Raw genomic sequence first — 23,114 nt, forward strand, 5'->3', positions numbered from 1 at the left:
TGCGGTGGAGAAATGCCTTTTTATTCCATGTTGTTCACAAAAGTCAAAGAATTCATCCGAGGTAAATTCCCCTCCTTGATCAGATCTGAGGCATTTGATTTTGCGATCTGATTCATTGTCAACCAAAGCTTTGCAGGCTTTGAACTTTTCAAATGCTTCATCTTTATGCTTTAGAAGACCTATCCAACAAATTCTGGAAAATCATCAATGAACAAAATAAATTATTCTTCTCCACGAGGTGACTTTTTCCTTGATGGTCCACATAAATCAGTATGAACAAGTTCAAGACGCTTACTAGCTGACCTTCTCTTTCAGTGAAGTGAGATCTGGTTTGCTTACCGAATTTAAATGGTTTTCATATTGTATTCTCAGGAATGCTGATATCTAGAAGATCACGAACAACCTGGAATCTGCATGCTTTTCTTATTTGAGAAAAACTTAGATGTCCCAATCTTCTATGCCATAGCCAATTTTCATCATTTTTTCTTAGATAGCACTGTTGTTTTCCTCCCTTGAGTATGCATAAGTTTTTTGGAGTTCTTGTACATTTGATCACGGTTTCTCCTGTATCAAGCTCACGAACAACACATCTGTTTGATCAAAAAACCACTTCATTTCCTTGATCACACATTGGACTGACACTCAATAGGTTACGCTTTAGACCGTTTACATACATAACATTCCCAACTTTAACCTTTTCTTTCAAGAAAACAGAGCCTTTACCTTTTATGACAGCAGGAGTGTCATTTCCAAATGAGACATTCTTTTCCTTTTCTAAGGCATTATATGAGTGAAGTTTTTCTTTGTCACCTGTCATGTGTTTTGAGCATCCACTGTCGATGTACCACTGATTTTCTTGTCCTTCTGCATACAAGTCTATACCACATCTTTCTGTTTGAGGTTCTTTCCTTCTCCATATTTTGGGATTTAATGGAGTTTTCCCCTTTTGAGATGTTTGCCGAAATTTTCTCCTTCATTTAGATTCTTCATGGCCAAAGTTGTTACAGATTGAGCATTCTATTTCATTTTCAAGAAGAGAAAAGTTATTATAGGAACTTTTCATGATCCCTGTCACATTCCTTTGATTTCGTGCTTCTCTAGTCATGATAGTTTTGTAAGCAACACATTGAGTAGCTTTGTGTCCAAAATTATGACATGAGAAACATTGACCATTAAAGAAGTTCCTGCAATTATCGAATCTATTGACCTGGTGATTGTAGTTTCTATTAATATTCATCTTTGAAGCAAATTGAGTATGATTTACCCGAGGTTGGTTGTGGCTTCTGTTCATCCTTGAAGCAAATTGAGCCTGATTTACCTGGTGATCTGCTTTATGCTTTTGCTGATGATTGTCATATTGTTCACTATTCTTTGCTGCATCAAGATAGCTTTTAGTGGAGGTTGACAACTTCTATGATTGAGATGCTTCTTCAATATATCAGAGACTTGTCTTTATCAGAGGATAACACTGCACTTTGATAATTTCATTTAAGGTTTCTGATCCTTTAGTAAATCTAAGATTGAGAGATTTTGTTTTCTCAAGATCCTTTCTTAGACCCACAATGTCACATTCTAATTTTTCATTGTGTTTTTCTCTTTTAGCAAGTTGGTATGTCAAGGTATCTATAATCATATTCTTTTCTTCTAAACAGATTTTGAGTTTAGAGATTTCTTCATGAAGGTCATCTTCTTCTAAAGCATCCCAAAAACTATGATCGTTATAAGCCATTAGAAGTCCATAGTCATTACTATTTTCATCTTCATCACTATTTGATAAACCATCGCTATCTTCATGAATATAGTAACTCTTTTTACTTACACTTTGTTTTCTATTCCATTTTGCAGATTCCTTCCCTTTATCATGTTTATCTTTATGAGGACATTTGGCAGCATAATGACCGACTCTACCACAGACAAAACATTTTAAGGGTAGTTTACCTCTAAATCTTTTGGAACCCCGTTGAAGCTTCTTGACAAAGTTTACTTCATCTTATTCTTCTGAAATATGTCCTGATTCATTGAGTTCTTCCTTTCCTTTTGTTGAAGCTTTAAATGCGGCTTCTCTCATATCTGATGGGCCTCCTTTTCTCATTTCAAAGGTAGTTAAGATTCCGTGAAGCTGTGTCATAGTGATAGTTTGTAGATCTTGTTTTTCTTCTATGGCAGATACTTTTGATTCAAATTTAGCAGACAAGGATCTTAAAACTTTCTCAACTAAGGTAACTTCCTTTATCTCTTCACCTAGATTCTTCATACAATTAACAACCTCATCTATACGTAAGAAGTAACTAGCTATACATTCACCATTGTGCATCTTAAGAGTTTCATATTGAATTTTGAGAGTTTGCAGTTTAGCACGTTTTACCTGAGAATCTCCTTCGTAGCTTAGAACGATTTTGTCCCATATTTCTTTGGCTGATTTGCGCTGCATAACTTTGACAAATTCTAATTGTGACAGACTTCCCAATAATGTATTGACATACCTAGAATTGTTTTCATATTGCTTTTTACCTGCCGTATCTGTAGGAATTGCTGATGGAAATGTATATCCTCCTTCCACGATTTCCTAGACATTTGTTCCAAGTGATTGTAGATAGGATGTGGTTCTTATCTTCCAACAAAAAAAGTTTCTCCCATCAAAGATTAGTAGTCTGATGGATCCCACGCTTTCTTGATTACTCATGATGATGGATCTCCCTTCAAGCGATCAAGCTTCTTCTGAAGGACCTGCTCTGATACCAATTGTTGGAAATAATACTGAGGGGGGGGGGGGGGTGAATCAATATTATCAGATCAATAATTTAATTTCCCAAATAGATTTGTATACGCTACTTCAACTAAGTGAACTAGCGTGTATACACGATTGTACTTAAAGAAACCAACGTATATACAGAGAACTTTTGATTTACCCAATTTATCATGCATTGAACTTTAACCAGTATATCAGAGATTTATTAGATAGTGCAGTGAAATAAGAATAAATCATCACACATAAGAAACAAACATGAACACCAAGATATAAGGTGGAAACCCAATGTGGGTGAAAACCACTTGCTACTGTCGTCTCTGTCTTCTTTTAATAATAAGAAAATCCATTTACAATCTTCTATTGGTGCAGACTTATACCAGTACGCAGGCTTCTACCTGTAGAAGGTTACAACCTTATCTTGTTCTTCAGCTTCTACTGGAAGGGAGCTACAACCCCCTAACTCTTGTACTAACTAATATGTTTACTAGTACGTAGGCGATGACCTACAAAAGGCTACGACCTTCTTTCTTCCTCCAAGGACCACGTTTCATAAATTTTCAGACTGGATCCATCAACAACATCATAACTGCAATTCAATCATCAAATACATCTGCATCAACCAATCACTGAGACTCAATCATCACTTTCTGAATCAACCACAACCGAATCAATCAATCACTTTGACAACCCATCGTTAAATCACAATCAATCTGATCATTTAGAATACTGTCACCAGAATACAGTAACCAGAACCCAAACCAGAACCCAGAACTCTGCAACAACAAACAGAAACAACTGAAACATACTTTATAAGGTATACGCTACTTCCATGTGTCGAACCTGCGTGTATACACACTTTTCTCAAAGCCAACCAGCGTATACATCTGCAAATATTAATTCATAATTCTGCAACTATTCCAGACTTCAGTTATACCCAAATCATAATATTTACAAAATAACACATGTGTCAGTATTCAGATCTAGACTATACATGATCAAACCACATAATGATAATTCATTTCAAGCCTTAAGATCCCGATCCATCATTAGATCTTATCCTTCATCAACCGCTAAGGTTCATCCTTGGTTCAGATCAAGCACAACACCATAAGCCAATAACCTACATACTAGATCTCACACTTCATCAGACATTTGATACTTACGCACATGGCCTAATGATCTTCTCCTCCTTTTATAGTTTTAGGCCTTTCTCAATACCATGGACCAAAACCAATTAGGACCAATACCTTGGACCAAACACCTAGGGTCAATACCTCGGACCAGATACCTTGGACCAATACCATGGATCAAAATACCATGGACCAAATACCTCGGACCAAAAACTTAGTTTTCCAAGGTATACACACTTTTCCTTCTGTGAAAGTGCGTGTGTACGTATACGCTACTTGTGGTCAGTGAACCTGCGTGTATACGCAGCTTGGTCAAGGTGAACCTGCGTATACCTCTCTTTCTTCATTCTGTGTAGTCTGATCTGTAATTCTTTGCTATTAATCTGTTGTACTGTGATCTTTCATCTGAGTGAGTTGCCATCAAGGACAACACCTGTATCATAATGCCAACACCTAATACTCACAATGTTTGAATGCTTGCACAAGATATCAAGACACAACAAAGCATACAAGTATAATTAGCATAATCGAAAGTAACCTACTTAACAGATCAAGGAGCATTAAGATAAATGATGCATTAACATACACATTTATGGAAAATGAACCAACAATTGTATATATTAATAAAATAAAGGAGGAATCATACAACCAAGCCTTGATGTCAATAAACTCTCCTTGAGTGAATGTCCATGTCTAAGCTCAAGCTCTCTAAGCACTCCTTCTCCAAGCCAAATGAGTAGCATGTAGGCACAATCTCAGCATAAGGGTGAAAATAGCCAAAGACAAACCATTTGGGAATGGGAGAGGATGAATATATATGTAGGGAAAGGGAGTTAGGATCTCTCCAAAGATAGGAGAAGGCCCTCATCTCAAGGAGGTAGCTCATAGGGATAAGACCAAAGGGCCAAGTTGAGAGAACCTGGCCTCATCCACACTGAACAAACTCCAGCTCATCGTTCTGGAAGCCTCTAGATCATAAAGATTCTTGTCCTCTTTAGGAAAATTTCCTTTTAGGGATCATCATGGGTATCATAGCCAAAAGCGCGCTGGCATCACGAGGCTAGTATAGTGAAACTAGCAACCAACATGGTTTCCTAGTGTCAGGGGAGCGATGATGCTAAAATTATAGTTTTAGAGCCTTCTCCTTCAGGGGGAACTCAAGGCATTTTTCCATAAGTGTTTTAGGGAGGATTTGAGCTGCATATCTAGATGAGTACATTGCATGATTGTCATGTTTTGGGAACTTCGAGGTATGTCATAGGGAAGTATGGGAGGTGTGACAAAATACTATGTAACAGATGCCCCCTAAAACATGAAGTTAAAATAAGTAGTGATGGTTGAGATGCTTTACGATATTTTGCAAGGACGAGAACAAACACTCTTAGGAGACTTGTAAATCAAGGATGCATATACATATACATATTTGATATCAAAACATGATTCCATGGTATGGACGCAGCCATCCAGATATTAAGGACTATGAAAAAGATCCATGGCATGGGCACAACCATCTGAATGAGAAGGATCATCTGTAAATATAAGATCCAAGGTATGAACACAACCACCTGATATAGAAGGATCATCATAAATGTAAAGTCCCATGGTATGGTCACATCCATTTGTATAGAAAAAACATGTGTACAATCATGAACAATACATAACTCCACGTAGCCTGAGTCATATTAGAGAAAAATCAGGGTCTTGTACTCCATCCCAACTCGATCAAAGTACGAATTCTAAAATTCGAATGAATGTGTCAAAGTCGAACATGCTAGAAAACCACGAGATTACTGACCAATGATGTGGACGTTTAGTAGGCACAAAAGAAACCACAAATAATGACAATGTCCCTCAAGGTACAACAATACAATCTGTGAATGTGAAAAATGAAACTGAAGTCGAACACTCATGGAATCATCCGATCAAATGTCAATGATGAAAACCTGTCGTCAGATACGAAGAAATTTCCATTAAGGCGTGCAAGCTCTAAGGTAATGAAAGGAAATCTCTAAGTCATCTTCCTGGATAATGAGCTGAAGTCGATAGGAAGTGACCCATCGAAGGAGGGTCGTGATGAGTCCCCCATCATCGACACGAAATGAGGAATAAAATGGAATGAAATGAATAAGATCTAGGACTGTAACAAAGGGTCAAACAATGTATAGGTAATAGACTGTAGATAGGACTTCTCTTGAACATCAACGACACAACTCTGGAGTGTGGCAGAATTTGAATCAACATAAGACCAAAGCTCATGATGACGAAATGGAATAGTTAGAAGAGAGGCAAAATGTATTACCCAAACCCAGGAGGATAAGTGACTGAGAGGGGATATCCCAAACCCGACACGAGAAGCAGAAGAGTGTCATGTTCAAGAGCGACATGTTGCCTATACAAAGGATGTTTCACTTTCATTTTCCCCACTATTTCTAGCGAGTACCCCAATTATTTTTTATCACAAGCTTGAATGGGATAACATATGCTTGCCATATAAGTTCATTGTTCGAATGAATCCATCCTAGTAAGTTTTACAATTCCTAGGAAGAAGAAACTTGGTCTCATCATGGTGACAATTCTTTCGTCGTAAAAAGTTTTAACGAGTCCGAAGGAAGAATAACTCGGTATATTTTTCATATTTAGAGAGTTTGAAAAAGAGACAAAAAAGAAAACTCCATCATCTCCCTTTTCTTAATTTGTCCCTCGAACCCGTAAAGGTAGAAAACAATCTTCGAGAGAACCTCTTGACCATGTCGACGAAGGTGTACCTTTTTTGTAAATAGTCAATCTTAGCCCGAAAAAGGGGTAAACGTATACTGAGATGACGTCAATTCATTTAATTTAATGAGTTCAAAAAAATAAGTACTCGACAATTTTTTCATGTTTCAGGAGTTAGAAAAGAGCTTAAATATGACTCCAGGGGGGTTCCTTTTTTGTTTATTTTTAACAAGTCCGAAAAAGAGATAAAATAAAACTCATTGAATCAGTCAAGAATTATCACTGTATCCACAAAAAAGTACCTATAACTAATAAAGATAACCACACATCATTGATATCGAGGAAAATAATAAAATATTGCAAAAAAATGAGTTTTAAACTTATAAATAGATTAAAAGTAAAAACGTTTTTAGCATTTCACTTGGAGTAAATTTGAGAGTGCATTTTTACCCCATTTTCTTCAATTTTTCAGGAAATCAATGTGGGAGATATAGGGCATCATTTCACTAACCGTCAGTTGCAAGTAAGAGATCTGCCTTTTCTCTTGTAGTTCATTGTGTTTTCATGATTTGTCATCGAGTTTTTTTTATTTTAGAGGGAAGGATTTAAATTTTTTATTATGGGGGCAATCATAACGGGTTTGCTCATCGGACTTGTGATGGTCGCCCCTGAGCCGAAAGGCCCTTGCAATGACATCGTGAGTTTAATAAAAATAGACACGATGGCTGTGAGGCAGATATTTTAAGAAAATATTCCTCTTAGAGTGAAATTTCTAAGTTTTTATCCATGGAAAAGCATTTAATTGATGTTTAATGGTTGTTTTGTAGGAGATTTCGACAACATGGTCATTGAATGGAAGGAAAGAGGCCATGAGGTAGAAGATCATCAGGCTTCCCAAGATCCAGAATGCGTGAATTCTTTGAGGAACTATGGGCTACTGAAATTATTTCAAACCACAAGACTCAGAGCCCAAAATGAGCTGCTACAATACCTGATCAGTTTATGGGATATTGATCGGAAATATTCATTATTGGAGAGCAAGAACTGGAGTTGGAAGTAGTAGACATCTACTTCATTACTGGATTGTCTAGAATAGGGGAAAAGTTTCAAATCTTCGGATCTCTTCTTGGAGGTGAGAGCACGAGTTACCTAATCAGGAGACACTGTTCAGGTGCAGAAACATGAGTGAGCGGGAAGGTGAAGATCATGACTGTCAACAATCTTCCCTTGAGGACAATTCTACACGCCATGGATTGTATATCCAGGTCACATGATTTACACGAGATTTCAAAATATCAATTCCAGTACGTGATAGACTACCTTGCTCCAAAAATATTCAACTGGTGTGATGTGTTGTTGTCCAATATGAAGAGGCAACTGATCAAAGGTAAGTGGGGAAACCTGAAGCAGTTCGGCTTTGGTTCGATCTTGGTCACTTTCTTTCTGGAGCGAGTGCCCCTATTTTGGTATTAGTGGACAGAGGTACAAGATCTTGCTCCACAAGATCCAAGACTGGTAAGATGGAGTGAACTCATGCCTCGTGGAGGAGGAGGCCAGCAAATGCATTTCCCTCTGCAATTTTTTAGTTGGTTGCGTCGCCATATGATCGTTGTGGATGACTACGCTGATGCAAGCACAGATTTCAGATGGGATCCAGATCTACCTATGCCACCAGGTGAATAGTGGACTGATGCAGGTAAAACTTGTTTTTAGATTTTTTAAGTCTTATGAACTTTTTATGAAAGTGTATTTTGAGATTTAACTTGTCATAAATGTGTAGATGTTGGACTAGAAAGGCCTCCTAGCATGTCTCCAATAGCGCAACGAGTAGCATGTCAAATAGAGGATGATCCATATGAGGAAGGAGAAAATCCCATGGTGGAAATGGAATGCAATATGGAAGTGATCACCCATGGGATTCTAGAATATGCGACTATAGACAACGTGCCACTGCGATACCAGAGGCATACAGTCGGAGTGTCTGCGAGACTGCGTCAGTTATTAGGTTGAGTGATTAGGGTTGTCTCGTGTTATCACGAGCACCATGCGGGTGAATAACATTTCTAGTTGTTTTTTGCATTGTTGTAGGCTTTGAAAGCCATGTGTCTCGGAACACTTTATTTTTTGAGATTTTGATGGAAAAACTCTGACAGACACGATATATATATATATATATATATATATATATATATATATATATATATATATATATATATATATATGTATATATGTATGTATGTATGTATGTATGTATATGCATGTTTTATTTTCTACTTATGTGTTCATGTATCATGATGATATGATCAGTTTTACAAATTATGAAAATGTCTATCAAGAACATAATTTTCTAATGCATCTGTTAATGTATTCAAGTTACGTGGAATATGTTGATATGTGATAAAATCAAAATTTATTTCTAGTAATCGAACACATAGATACATATGCAAAATTTGTGGATTTCTTACTGAGTAATGATTATTCAATTGTAACACAACGAGTTGTGAATCTAATTTAACAACTAAATTTCTAATGCCAAGAGAAATTGCTTCTGATAACAGTTCAATGACTGCACTATATTCGACAATATTATTAGTTGTCCGTCCCAGGAAAATACCTTGTAAATCGACCAACTCGCCATCAGGGGAAAAGAGTTCCCAAGCTGCGGAAGACAAGTTCCATGTGCTACGACAAGAACCATCAGAAAAACCAACATAATGGTTTGATGACATCTGTGAACAGAGTAGAACACAAGGTAAGCAGAAAAACCATGTTTGCAAAGCAAACAATCACACTAAAAAATCAAAATTGCACACTAATCAATTCACACACTAATGTACAAAAGTAATTATACGGAACTCACACATAATACTTTTTCAGATACAACCCGTTGCAGGGCTGTGACAATGCATTTCCTTCATAGTCAACTAGCTCATAGGTGCCCTTTTGCAAGACATGTTTTACAATATATGGCCCATGCCACATAGGTTCGAACTTTCCAGCTCCCAACTTATTGTTGGAATGATCATATACGAGGACCAAGTCACCTTTAGCAAAAATGCGTGGAGAAATGGTTTGATCAAAATGAGCTTTAACTCAGTTCTTTTGTGCTTCGATCACCATCGTAGAAATACAACGAGTCTCATCAAGCCTATTAAGGTAAAGTAACTGCTCCTGTTCAGGCGAGGTATTGGGAAGTAGTTCGATAGCTATTTCAATGAAGGGATTTCAAACTCAATCGGGAGTGTCACCTCTAAACCATAAAACAATTGGAATAGAGTGAAACTAGTGGTTGTCTTAGCCGAAGTCCTGTAAGCCCAAAAATCCGAGAATAGCATGAGGCACCAATCCTTTTTGTGATTCCCAATGGTTCATTAAAGCATAGTAATCATAACTTTGTTAATTGCTTCAACTTGGCCATTGGCTTGTGGATAGTAAGGAGTTGAGCTATAATGACGAAGACCCAACTGAGAAGTCAACTCTACCATCATGTACTGATGAAAATGTGATCCATGTTCAGTGATAATGGCTTGAGGGATGCCAAAACAGGCTATGACATGGTTGAAGAGAAATTGAGCAACAACAATACCGTCAACATTATATGTGGGCATCGCCTCGACCCATTTAGTGAAGTAGTCGATTGCGAAAATGATATAGACATGCACCCCGACCTAGAGAGGGTTACATGTCATAAAATATATGCCCCATTTAGCAAATGGGCCAATGATAACGACTGGGTGTAAGGGTGCTAGTGGGGTGTGCTGCTTGTGGTTATAAACCTGACATTCATGGCACTTTTGAATGGCTAGAATATAATCTTTGAAAATGGAAGGCCATAAATAATCGACATAGAGGATTTTTTGAGTAGTGGTGTAGCCTGACATGTGACCACCACATGCCCCAGAGTGGCAGTCATTCAAGACTCGTTCAACCTCTTCAAGTGTTAGACATCTGCAAAGAACAGAGTCAACACCGACTTGGTATAATGTATCACCAAGAATCTGATAAGGTTGAGACTGATGCCAAATGTGACGTCAGTCAGATCGAGACAAATCAGATCGGAAGGTTTGGGTCTGAAGATAAACAATGATATCTCCATACCATGGGTCGAGAGTGTTGATGAGAAACAAAGTTTCATCAGGAATCTGCTCAGTAAAATCAGTGGAAGTGTTTGTAGAAGGAAGGGCGCAAATCAATTCGGAAAAAACAAGTGATTTATTTGATTTGGCGGCAGTAAAATCCAAATCAAACTCTTATAGGATAACAATCCATTTAGAGTATTTCCCCCCAAGTAATTGACGAGTCAAAATATAAGTCATGGGGTTGCAGTCAAAAATCACCGTGGTCTTCCTAGAAGAATATAATGACGAAATATTTGAACACCATGTACGACTGCTAAGGCAAGTTTCTTGACATGAGCATATCGAGTTTTAGTTTCAATGAGATTTTGTCTTAAATAATAAACCACGTGTTTGTTCCCATCGCCATCATCCTGAACCAATACCATAGCAATGGTATTGTCGATTGCGGCCAAGTAGAGGAGATAATCGCGATGATAGTCAGGGGATGCAATAAAGGAACACTGATGAGCGTGTTCTTTAGGGAATCAAAGGATTGTTGGGTAATTTAATCCCAAATGAATGGGATCCCATTTTTGAGCAAGCGAGTAAATCCCTTAGCGATTTCAGCGTAATTAGGAACAAAATGACGAAGAAAATTAGCCTTTCCTTGCAAACTTTGTAATTGATGTAGTGATGTAGGAGGGGGTAAATTTACAATAGCCTCATATTTCAGAGGATCTATTCAGATACCTTCGTGGGACACAACAAAGCCCAAAATCCGACTAGATTCAACGTAGAAGATACAATTATGCAGATTAAGACGAATATTATAGTGTCGAAAACGCAAAAAGATGACTTGAAGGTAGTCCGGATGGTCATGACGCTTAGTAGAATGAGCTAGTAAGTCATCTAGATAAGGTTGAAAAATGTGTCTAATATCATGAAAATCATATGAAATTGCTTTCTGGAAGGTAGCACTAGCATTTTTCAAGCTGAAAGGGAGCTTCTTATAGGAAAAAGACCCCCATGGACAGATGAAGGCCGTCTTGTGTTTATCAGCGGGTAATATGTTGATCTGGTTGTAACCAGAAAAACCATCCATAAAAGAGAAAATATCACTCCCATCACACTCATCGATGATTTGATAAATAAATGGAGTGGGATAGTTGCCTTTTGGGCATGCGTGATAGATGTCACGGTAATCAACACAAACTCATATTGTGCCCTACTTTTTAGTAACATGTACAATGTGAGAAACCCAATCTATCAATGGGATAGGGTAAATAAAACTACCTTTTAAAAGATTTTCAATTTCTGCCTTAATAGCAACATCCTTCCTAGGATGCATGGGATAGATTTGTTGATGAACAGGCTTCACATCAGGATACGTGTGTATTTCATGCACCACAATAGTTGGATCAATACTAGGCATTTACTCATATGACCAAGTGAAGACATCGCGAAATTATTTGAAAATATTAGTGTAAACCCTGATCTCATTGGGAGAATAGGTAACCCCAATGTGAATTTTCTCAAAAATCCTAGGTTTAATGGAAATTTCAAGAGGCATGGTTGCAGTAATATTTCCCATATTACCTTTAGACAAAAACTCATGCACCAAAAGAGGTGTTTGAAGTGGATGCGTTGGGTTATGAGAAACAAAAGCTTCAAGACATGAAGGAATCTCACTTAGGCTTGGAAGAAACGAAGAATGATGATGAATATCATTCCAAGTAGTTTCATCAAGAGACATGACGTCAATAATACTCTCGTCGATGGGGAATGTATCGTTCAAAGGATCCGGGGAATCCCAAGAACTAAGCCAAGGAGTTTGCGCATAGGTATCCAGGTTCATACTGAAAACAACATGAATTTCTGAAGCAACCACTGAAGTCGAGAAAATTTCATGATAATATTGTTCCAATGAACTTAGCGGCATGGAATCACCAAATGAATCAATCTGATATGGAGAAGGAATAATCCATGGATCTGTAGAGGAAGAGATCATATTGATCAAGGCGACATGTGGAGGTGGGAGAGAAAAATTTCCCATTAAATCATAATCTTTAAAAATACCTACCCTCACACTCTCGTATGGAATTTAGGTGTTTCCCACATATGCGACGTTTCCTTTTGAGGCCCCAGAATCCAAAAAAGACAATTGGTTGACGGGTGACAATTTTTCCTTCATGAGGAAAAAAGAGCACCCATAACAAAGAGGAAGCCACATAAAACATGGCATCGATCCAACTTCGCCCAAGAAGAAGGTTGTAATTGAGAATCGCGTCTACAACTTCCACTTCTAGCTCAACAGTCTTCCCTTCCAAAGTGATAGGAAAACTTGTTAGAATACCATAAGGATGGGAGCTTCTACCATCAAAGGCCTCCAAGGTGTTCAGGGAATGGTTAAGGGGTGGAGAGCCAATGGCTTTCCAACATGAAACAAACATGATGCAGGTGAAATCACCTTCATCAATGACAGTTTGATGGATATTTTTTCCTTTTATAATAACTTGAATTAGAAAAGAAATCTGATGAGGAAGACGAGGAACATGGTTTTCGAGATCGAAGGTAATCAAATTAGAATCAACAGGATCAATGGCTCCTATAGCAGAAAACAATGATTTCCGTTGCGTTGGAAATTTTTGGAGAACTTCCAAAGTAGACATTGTCGAAGGCACTTGAGCTAGATCTTCTACTATACTGTAATGCTAGGCAGCTCTAGCATTCGGATTATAGTATGATTTCCGAAGCACACCTTTGGGAGGTGGTCGGAGAACAGATTCATTATTAGGTTGCTTAATATGGAGCAGACTAGAATTGGGTGGAGTAGAAGTATAAGGTATGTCAGTGGCTTCTTTCTCCACCATTTACTTTTGAGGGGTTTGATAATCCTTCGATCGAGTAGCGATAGAGATAGGCGATGAACCCATCATCATGAAAACTTGAGAAATAGATGAGGCAGAGGATTGCGGTTGGTCTACCAACTGAGTCTGCTGAGATGGAAATGGCTCTTTCAAAACAATCAGAGTCCCTTTCAATAAACGACTAAATTCAGCATGTCAAGGAGAATCCTTGGTATAATGGTTTTCCTCACAAATGAGGCAAGGATATTTCAGCTTTCCTTTGGAGGCATCATTAGTAGATGACTTGGGAGGATCCTGTTTTGGGGTATCAGATTTTTCTTTGCCTTTACCCTTTTTCTTACCTTTCTAGGCTTTATCTATCATGATAGACTGGATGGCATGGACCTTGGAGGTTATACCAGGATTTGAAGAATTTTTTGAAGGATGATTAGAACTAGTATCTGAAACAGATCTTTGCTTCGAAGAAACTTTGGTAGAAGTCTGAGACACTAATCCTATTATACCATCAACAGGTGGTACATTGGGAGACTTTGAAGATGGCGGATTTGAAGATGGTCTTGGAGCATCAGGCAACATTTCATATAGCATTCTAGATTGGGAATAGACTAAGTCTAAATAATGGGCACAAGCAATAGATTGATCCTTTGGTAACACATCCACCCAATGCTATATCTTTAGAAATTTTGTTTACAAATGATTTGGTGAACCATTCAGTTAATATCTCATTAGGAATTTTGAATTTGATGAGGTGACGCCAACGTCTCCATTCATGGATATGATCAGAAATATGGGTCATGGTATCTTGCTTCAGAGATGTGAGAAAATGAGTACTAGTTTCATAATGAACTGGAAATTGGAAGTGGGTGAGGAAGGCCATAGCCAAAGAGTTAAAGTCTGCATAGGTACCTTGAGGCAACTTGACATAACATCTTGCAGTAGCACCTATCAAGGTTCACTGAAAGAGGTGGAGATGAATAGAATCGTCAAAGTAATATTGGAAGAACACCATTAGTGATATGTCATCACATGGGCTTGAGGGTCCTCTGTAGGTTTTCCTTCGAACTTAGGGAAACGGTTGGAATTTTAGTAGGAACTAGAGGCTAGTAAGGCGAATGAAGCATGGGATCATTAGTAAGCCTCGAGACATCGGGCAGTTCCAATGTAGCTAAAAATGGAAATTGTAGATTAAAGGGCATGTAAGTCCTTTGAGGAGGCCCAAACTACGGGTTCCAACCTTGTTGGTAGGGATTCTACCCCCAAAGCAGAGGATTTTGACCACAAGGGACTTGATTCTACCCCCACTGAGGGATACCTTGACCATAAGGTGGATTTTGTCTAGGGTAGGGTTGATATTGAACTACCATAGGTCGTTGATAAGCACTATATGCGGCATATGGCTTGTAAGGTTACTGCACCTGTTGACCCTAGATGTGAAGCAATTCGCCCTGCTATTGCAGGGGTTGACCTTGTGTCTGCAAGGTTTGACCTTGTTGATATACAAGTTGAGCTTGCTGTTGTAGGGCTTGACCTTTCTGCTGCAAAGGTTGGCCTTGCGCATACAAGTGCTGAGTGGGTTCTTGAACAAACTACATCTTTTGTTGCAAAGGATGTTGATACTACTGCAAAGGTTTCCCCTACTATTACAAAGGTTGTCCTTGTTGCTATAATGATTGTTGGACAGTTCCTTGAGGGATACCCTATAGGTATTTGTAAGTTCCGAATGGCATTTGACCATATGCACCAGGAATATCAGATTGACCAGGTTGCACATGAGGCCCCGTTTGTGGAATATAGGGTTTATTTTGCGGTGCTTGTGAACCCTATGGAACCTAAGACTGTTGGAGTGGTATCTAGGCTATGTAAGGCTATCGATACTGGATATTACCTACCCTGGATGGACCAATGGGGTTAGGAATACCACCAGGATAAGGTTGATTAACTCCAACCATGTGAGTTTGTAATCCACTCACATGGGTTCCACCTGACACAAGAGGAATGTTTGGATTTTTCCCACCATGCTGTGAATAAGGTAGTGGTACATTTTTTCCACTTGATGGAGGGACTAAGGAACTTATGAAAGAATTAACGGAAACAATCGGTTGTATAAGAATGGAAGGTTGAAATGACGGTAAAGGTTGCGAAAAAATTGTTGTTTGAATGGGAATTGACATAATGACAGTTTGCATAGGTATTTGAGAGGTCATGTTTGGGATAAACAAAACAGAAGCAGGCATAGAATTTGATGACCAAATATGATTTTGGTACAAAGAGGAAGCACTGGGAGTTCCTGAAACTAATTGAGCTAAGTTTGTATAGCCATATAGAAGCATAAGCCAACTGGGTTCAGGAAAGTGTTTGAGATGGGACACTTCCCGTAAAAGGAAATAATTCTAGAGGAAATTCATATTCTTGCTCTTCATCAACATGAGGAGTGTGAGTAGCAGAAACTTTCGGAGGACCTTGAGGAGAGGTTGGAATCTCACCTTCTGAATCCATGGGTGGAAACAACTGGCGAGGAGGAATCTGAGATGTACGAGGAGATAACTCTAAAGGAACACCAGGTTGATCGTAAGGACTATAAGGACACTGAGGAGATATCACAAAAGGATCAAATAATGGATTCAAAGGATATAAGACAAACCTCTGTGGACTCTTAGGGGTTTCTGGATTAGACTCCTGAGGTGACAAAGAATCTGAAGGTGGTGGACGAGAAGCAAGGGGTTGGATGCTTGGGACAATTCCAAGTTCAAAGCCTTGAGCTTCAAGTGACTGAGGAAGTTTTGGATGAACTCCTTGTGAAGACCCTTCAGTATCAGACAATGAAGGGGAAATGTGGGGTGAACTCAATGGTTCAGCCACGATGACTTTCTCTCAAGAGAAGAAGAAGAAGAGATGATTCGTTGAGGGCTAATTAAAATTAAAATTTACAAGGATTTACTCAATATTGGGCCAATAAGTAACTGCATGGGTTCAACATGTTATCATTCGCAGTTAGTTTTATGACACGAAACAACAAATAAATCAAAATGGGTAATACTAGGCAAGAGGGTTTACCAAGTAACCGTGAACTGTTATATACACCTTAGCTGAAACCAAGGACTTAATGTACGACAACGGATCTCCTCGAATGTTGTGTTTGGTGTATCGTGTTTACAATATGACTGACTCGATTACCTGTGGCTAAAGGATAACAACCTAATGGGGTCTCCCAATATATACGCGATGGTACGGGGAGCACAAGTCCGTGTTAGTGCTATGTAATGCAGAACTGTTCGATGAGGTGTCCCTATATACTTATGATACTGAAGTGCCTCTGATATACTAGAAAGCACTAGAGAACCTTCTATATATTTCCATATTAGGACGAGATTTCACCCCTGTGAGACATTGCAGGTAGTTAACAACAACTGCGTTAAGTGACAAATTATTCTTAGGTTAATTGAGGTAAATTTTAAGTTTATTTTGGATTAAGTTTCAATTTTATGGCTCAACGATGTCACCTATTCCTATAATGCAACTAAATGATGAAAATGAAATATTTTCATTCGATGAAGGCTAAAATAACGAAGGAAGAGAGATGACCAAATAATGCATCAAACAAGAAAAATACATCAACACAATTCTTTCCAATGAAAAATGTAAAAACGAAATCTAATCTTTCGTTTCACTAACAAATGCAATGCCAAGATGCGATCCTATAGAAATGAAAATCACTTTCCTTTCACTAAGATGCAATAATGATTTTTCTTTCACTTTGATTGAATCAATGCAAAATAATGCAATGAGCAAAGCAAAATGCAATCAACTCAATGAGAATGGAAATGAATTTTTTTTTCACTTTATGGTTTTGAATGCAAGAAATGTCTCAAAAATACTTAAATGACGAAATATTTCACTTTTTCTTTCTGAAACATAAGAATGACAACAAGCACTCTCTTTCAGTCCAACCAAAGAAAACAATTTGTAATCTATGCTTAACAATGGAACTAAAGGAATCTTCAAAACATCAACATGACTCGACACTAATGAAAACAACTTCACATCAATGAACCAAAAGCAACTTGAAAAAGATGTCCTGATTGCAGGAAGAATCTTGAATGGGAGCAATCAATCTCAGAGAAGAAAACCAAACAATGAGTGGAGGGTGACCTAGAATCCCTAGAAACCCTAGAAAGAAATCAAGCTCAAACACACATTAACAAAGTCAAGAGACAATTGCAGTCATACAAGCATAACAACCAAGACAAATACATTGTAGACACACTGGAAAATCATTGACAGAGGCCAAAAAAATTGAAAACAAGAAGAAACCCTAATTTTTCTTTATCCTCTAGGATTAACACATCTATTATAGGCAAAAGAGCAATGCAAGGGTAATCAACGCGATTGTAATTAAAAAATAAGCGATGACAATGTGATTGTTAAAGCTAAACTCGTGATGGGTGAGAAAAATAGGGAAAATTAAAAAATCTTCAAGACTAGAACAAACTGAGTGTCCTCAAGCAATAACCAGTGAGTGCAAGTAGCTACAGAGAAGCAAACAAGCCAAGAAACTGGTGGTTTTTCAAACTCATCATAGAATATAATTGAAGGAATGGATGGAAAGGGTCATAGGATCCCTAATGAAGTTGCCATTTTGTTGTCTAGGCAATCCTCTAGGTGGACAAAGACAACCCCTCTAGTCCAATGAGTGGGACTAGCAACCTACGTGACAATATACTAGACACTTTCCTAAGTTACAATCGAAATAGGAGAAGAGGAAGATGGCCTACCTCATTATGATGCTATAATGTCCTCCTTTGTTGAAGACATCGAATCGCTTGCACCACGGGCTCGGTCCTATTGCTCACAGCGTTTGAATTCCTACACAAGAGATCAAGGCACAACAAAGCATACAAGTACAAATAACATAATCGAAAGTGACTTACTTAACATATCAAGGACCATTAATATGAATGATGCATTAACATACACATTTATGGAAAATGAACCAACAATTGTATATATTAATAGAATAAAGGAGGAAGCACACAACCAAACCTTGATGTCAATAAGCTCTCCTTGTGTGAATGTCCAAGTCAAAGCTCAAGCTCTCCAAGCACTCCTTCTCCAATTCAAATGAGTAGCATGTAGGCACAATCTCATCATAAGGGTGTAAATAGCCAAAGATCAATCATTTGGGGATGGGAGAGGATGAATATATAGGCAGGGAAAAGGATTTAAGATCTCTCCAAAGATAGGAGAAGATCCTCATCTCAAGGAAGTAGCTCATAGGGATAATACCAAAGGAACAAGTTGAGAGAACTCGACCTCATCCATGTTGAACAACCTCTAGCTCATTGTTCTGGAAGCCTCTAGATCATGAAGCTTATTGTCCTCTTTAGGAAAATTTCCTTTTAGGGATCATCACGGGTATCAAAGCCAAAAACATGCTGGGATCGGGAGGCTATTATAGTGAAATTATTGATCAACACAGTTTCCTAGTTTTAGGGGAGCGATGATGCTAACAGTAGAGCTTTAGAGCCTTCTCCTTCAGGGGGAGCTCAAGGAATTATTCCATCAATGTTCTAGGGAGGATATGAGCTGCATATATGGATGAGTACACTGCATGATGGTCATGTTTGGGGAACTTTGGGGTATGTCACAGGGAAGTGTGGGAGGTGGGACAAAATACCGTGTAACAAACTTTCACATGAATCCTTGCTAATCAAACCGACCTTCCTTGTATTTCACTGAAAATTTGTTATGAAACCAGCTCACAAAAAGATAGAAAAGATAGTTGAACGACTTAGAATTCAGCCTCTTCGCGGGGGCAACCTCCTTTACATTACACAAATGAACAATCCTTGGATGATTCAAATGACAAAACCTCCTTTCTATATATAGGAGTCTAAGGAGTCACAATATAACCCAGCCGACCTAATAATAATAATATAAAGCCACAAAAATAACAATAGAGGGATTCTATGGGGCACAATAATAACAATATGGGGACAATAGGGGCACAACAATATTAATAAGGGATACAACTACAATAGTAATGGGCTAATCACTAGTATTATAGGGACCTAACATGCCCCTCTCCTTCAAAAAAGTGTTGTCCTCAATGCTTGAGTAGTTCTGGATGCTTTTGTATAAAATTCTCATCCTCCCATGTGCAATCTTCAGCGGATAAGTTCTTCCACTTGATGAGTTACTTTGAAATTGATCGATTTCGTAGTTGTCAACTTATTGTTTCTATGACTGCTTCCGGTTCCAATATAATTTTTCCTTCCTCATCAAGTTCTGGAAATATTGTTTGAACTGGGAGCTTGTCGCCTATAACCTTCTTTAAACATGAAACATGGAAAACTGGGTGCACTCGAGAAGCTGCAGGAAGCTCCAATTTGTATGCCATAGTACCAATCTTTTGCAACACCTTGTACGGACCATAATACTTTGGTGATAATTTATTATCCTTCTTAGCTTGCTTGAGGGACATTTGTTTATATGGTTGTAGCCGTAGGAATACCCAATCACCTACATCAAAACTTCTTTCGCTGCGATGTTGATATGCCTGTTGTTTCATTCTATTCTGTGCCAACACGAGGTTATCCTTTAAGAGTTGGAGGACTTGTTGTTGATGTTCGATGTGATGTTCCACTGCTTGAACCTTAGAATTTTCTCTTAAATATGATGTGATGGATGGTGGCTGATATCCATAAAGTGCCATAAATGGGGTCATTTTTGTTGCTGTATGGAAGGAAGTGTTATACCACCATTTAGCCAGAGGCAACCATTTGACCCATTGTGTCTATTTATCAGATACAAAGCAACGAAGATATCCTTCCAAACATTTGTTTACTATCTCAGTTTGCCCATCAGATTGAGGATAATAAGATGAGCTATGAGCTAACTGAGTACCAAGACAAGAAAATAATTCTGTCCAAAAATTTCTAGTGAAAATGGGGTCTCTGTCACTTACAATAATATTTGGATTTCCATGTAGCTTTTGAATTGTTTCCATAAATGCAGTAGAAACTGTACTGGCTTTAAATGGATGCTGTCCTTGGTAAGTTTATCAACTACCACCATGATGACACTCTTTCCCTCAGATTTGGGTAAACCTGTGATAAAATCCATTGAAACCTCCTCCCAACGTTAGCTTGGAATGGATAAAGGTTGTAATAGACCCGGGGTCTTAATTGTTTCAACTTTATTTTTTTGGCAAACCAAACATTCCGCCACAAACTTTTGAATATCTGATTTAAGGCCATCCCAAAAAAATTCCTTCTTAATCTTGTGGTAAGTTTTTAAAATCCCGAGTGCCCTCGTAAGGGAAAGTGTGCAATTCCATAAGAATCTTTTGTTTGAGTTGGGAATTCTTACAAAGGTATAAGTGATATTTTTTACCATAACGAATCATTTTGCTAGATAAATGTATCAGATGTACTAGAATCTTGTTGTAACTTTCGAATAAGTGCCCACACTTCTTCATCATTCTTCCATTCCTCCCTTGCTTCGTTTATCCAATCTGGTTGGATAATAGAAATGGTGCACAACAATGCTTCCACATCCTCATCCTTTCTTGAGAGTGCATCTGCCACCACATTTTGCTTTCCTTTTTTGTAGATGATTTCAAAGTCATAACCCAACATCTTTGGACGACTTTCAAAAGCAATGGGTCTTTCATCTTGCATTAAAGCAACACCAATTCCATTTCTTGAAGCATCACATTCCACAATAAAGGTTTTTGTGAAGTCCGGTGTAGCTAAGACCGGTGCTTGGCACATTGCCTCTTTAAGATGTTCGAAGGCCTTTGTTGCTTCTGGAGTCCATGAAAATGCATCTTTCTTCAATAATGTTGTTAGAGGTGCTGCTATTCTCCCATAATTCTTAACAAACTTGCGATAATACCCTGTCAACCCGAGAAATCCTCGCATATGCTTTATGGATGTGGGGATTTTCCATTCCTTAATGGCTTTAATTTTGCTAGGGTCTACCTTAACTCCTTCATGAGATACAATATGACCCAGATATTCCACCTCTTGTACTTCAAAGAAACATTTGGATCTTTTTTCATATAATTGTTTCTCCTCCAATAGTTGTAGCACCCTGTCAACATGTTCAACATGATCCTTCCAAGACTTGCTGTAGATTAGTATATCATCAAAAAATACTAACACAAATTTTCTAAGGAAGGGTTTGAAAATTGAATTCATCAAACCTTGAAATGTATAAGGTGCATTGGTAAGGCCAAAAGGCATGACCAAAAATTCATAATGACCCTCATGAGTTCTAAATGCTGTTTTCAGAATGTCTTCAGTCTTCATCCTGATTTGGTGATATCTTGAACGAAGATCCAACTTGGTGAAGTAAATTGATCCATGCAATTCATCCAGTAATTCATGAATGACAGGAATGGGAAACTTACCTTTAATAGTGAGCTTGTTGAGCTCCCTATAATCCGGACACATGCACCATGATCCATCCTTCTTGTGCACCAATACTATTGGAGCAGAGAAAGAACATTGACTAGGTTGAATTATACCAGCCTCTAGCATTTTTGCAACCAAACATTCAATTTCACTCTTTTGGGCATAGGGATATCTGTACGGCCTGATGTTTGGAGGAACAATTCCTGGAATCAGATGAATAGCATGATCATGATCACAAATAGGTGGGAGACCTTTGGGAGTCTCAAATACCTTGGAATGATTGTCCAAGACTTTTTGGAGATCTGGAGAAATAGATGATTCAGATGTGGAAACATCTAGCGAACATAATTGTGAAATTACACCTTTTTGTTCTTTTTTTAGAAGCTTTGTCATACCGTTAGAGCTGATTATCTTTCCCGGTTTCCCTACAATACCCCTTAATTCAACTTCCTTTCCTTCCACAGAAAATTTCATGAAAAGTTCTTGAAAATTAAAAGCTATTTTACCCAAGGATTGTAGCCATTGGACTCCTAGTACAACATCAACACCTCCCATTGGAATGGAAAGCATTGGGCTAGTCAATACATATTCTCCCATGGATAGCTTGATATTATCGCACTTTCCAGAGCAATTTATCGTTCCTCCATTTGCAACCATCACTTGACACTTTGGTGATGGATATAGGAAGCAATTCAATTCTTTTGCTATCTTACAATGAATAAAATTGTGGGTGCTTCCTGAATCAATCAACACTATTACCTTTTTCTTCTTGATTTGTCCTTCTATCTTGATGGTTTGAGGAGTGGTAATTCCAGCCAATGCATTACAAGATATGGTCGGATTCATTTCTTCTTTATCTAGGCTTTGTTCTTGGAGTATATCCTCTTCTTTTGACCTTTCTTGCTCCTTTTCTTCTTCCTCTTCACAATCTATGTAGAATAATTTCTTCTCAGCACACTTATGACCTTTAGTGTATTTGCTATCACAACTGTAACAAAGCCCTTTTGCTCTTTTTTCTTCCAATTGTTGTGGTGTCAACCTTATAGGTTGTAGAAGACTAGGGGCAACAACACTTCCATCTTTATAGTTGTGGGTGGTATGCTTCCTGGTTGCCATAATTTTTCTTTCCATTTTTCTTGCTAACCTAAAAGCCTTCTCTAATGAATCAAGTTCCCAAA

Source organism: Pinus tabuliformis, chromosome X, assembly GCF_031772625.1.
Source record: "Pinus tabuliformis cultivar Carrire ecotype Pingquan chromosome X, CPIR1, whole genome shotgun sequence".
NCBI classification, from domain to species: domain Eukaryota; kingdom Viridiplantae; phylum Streptophyta; class Pinopsida; order Pinales; family Pinaceae; genus Pinus; species Pinus tabuliformis.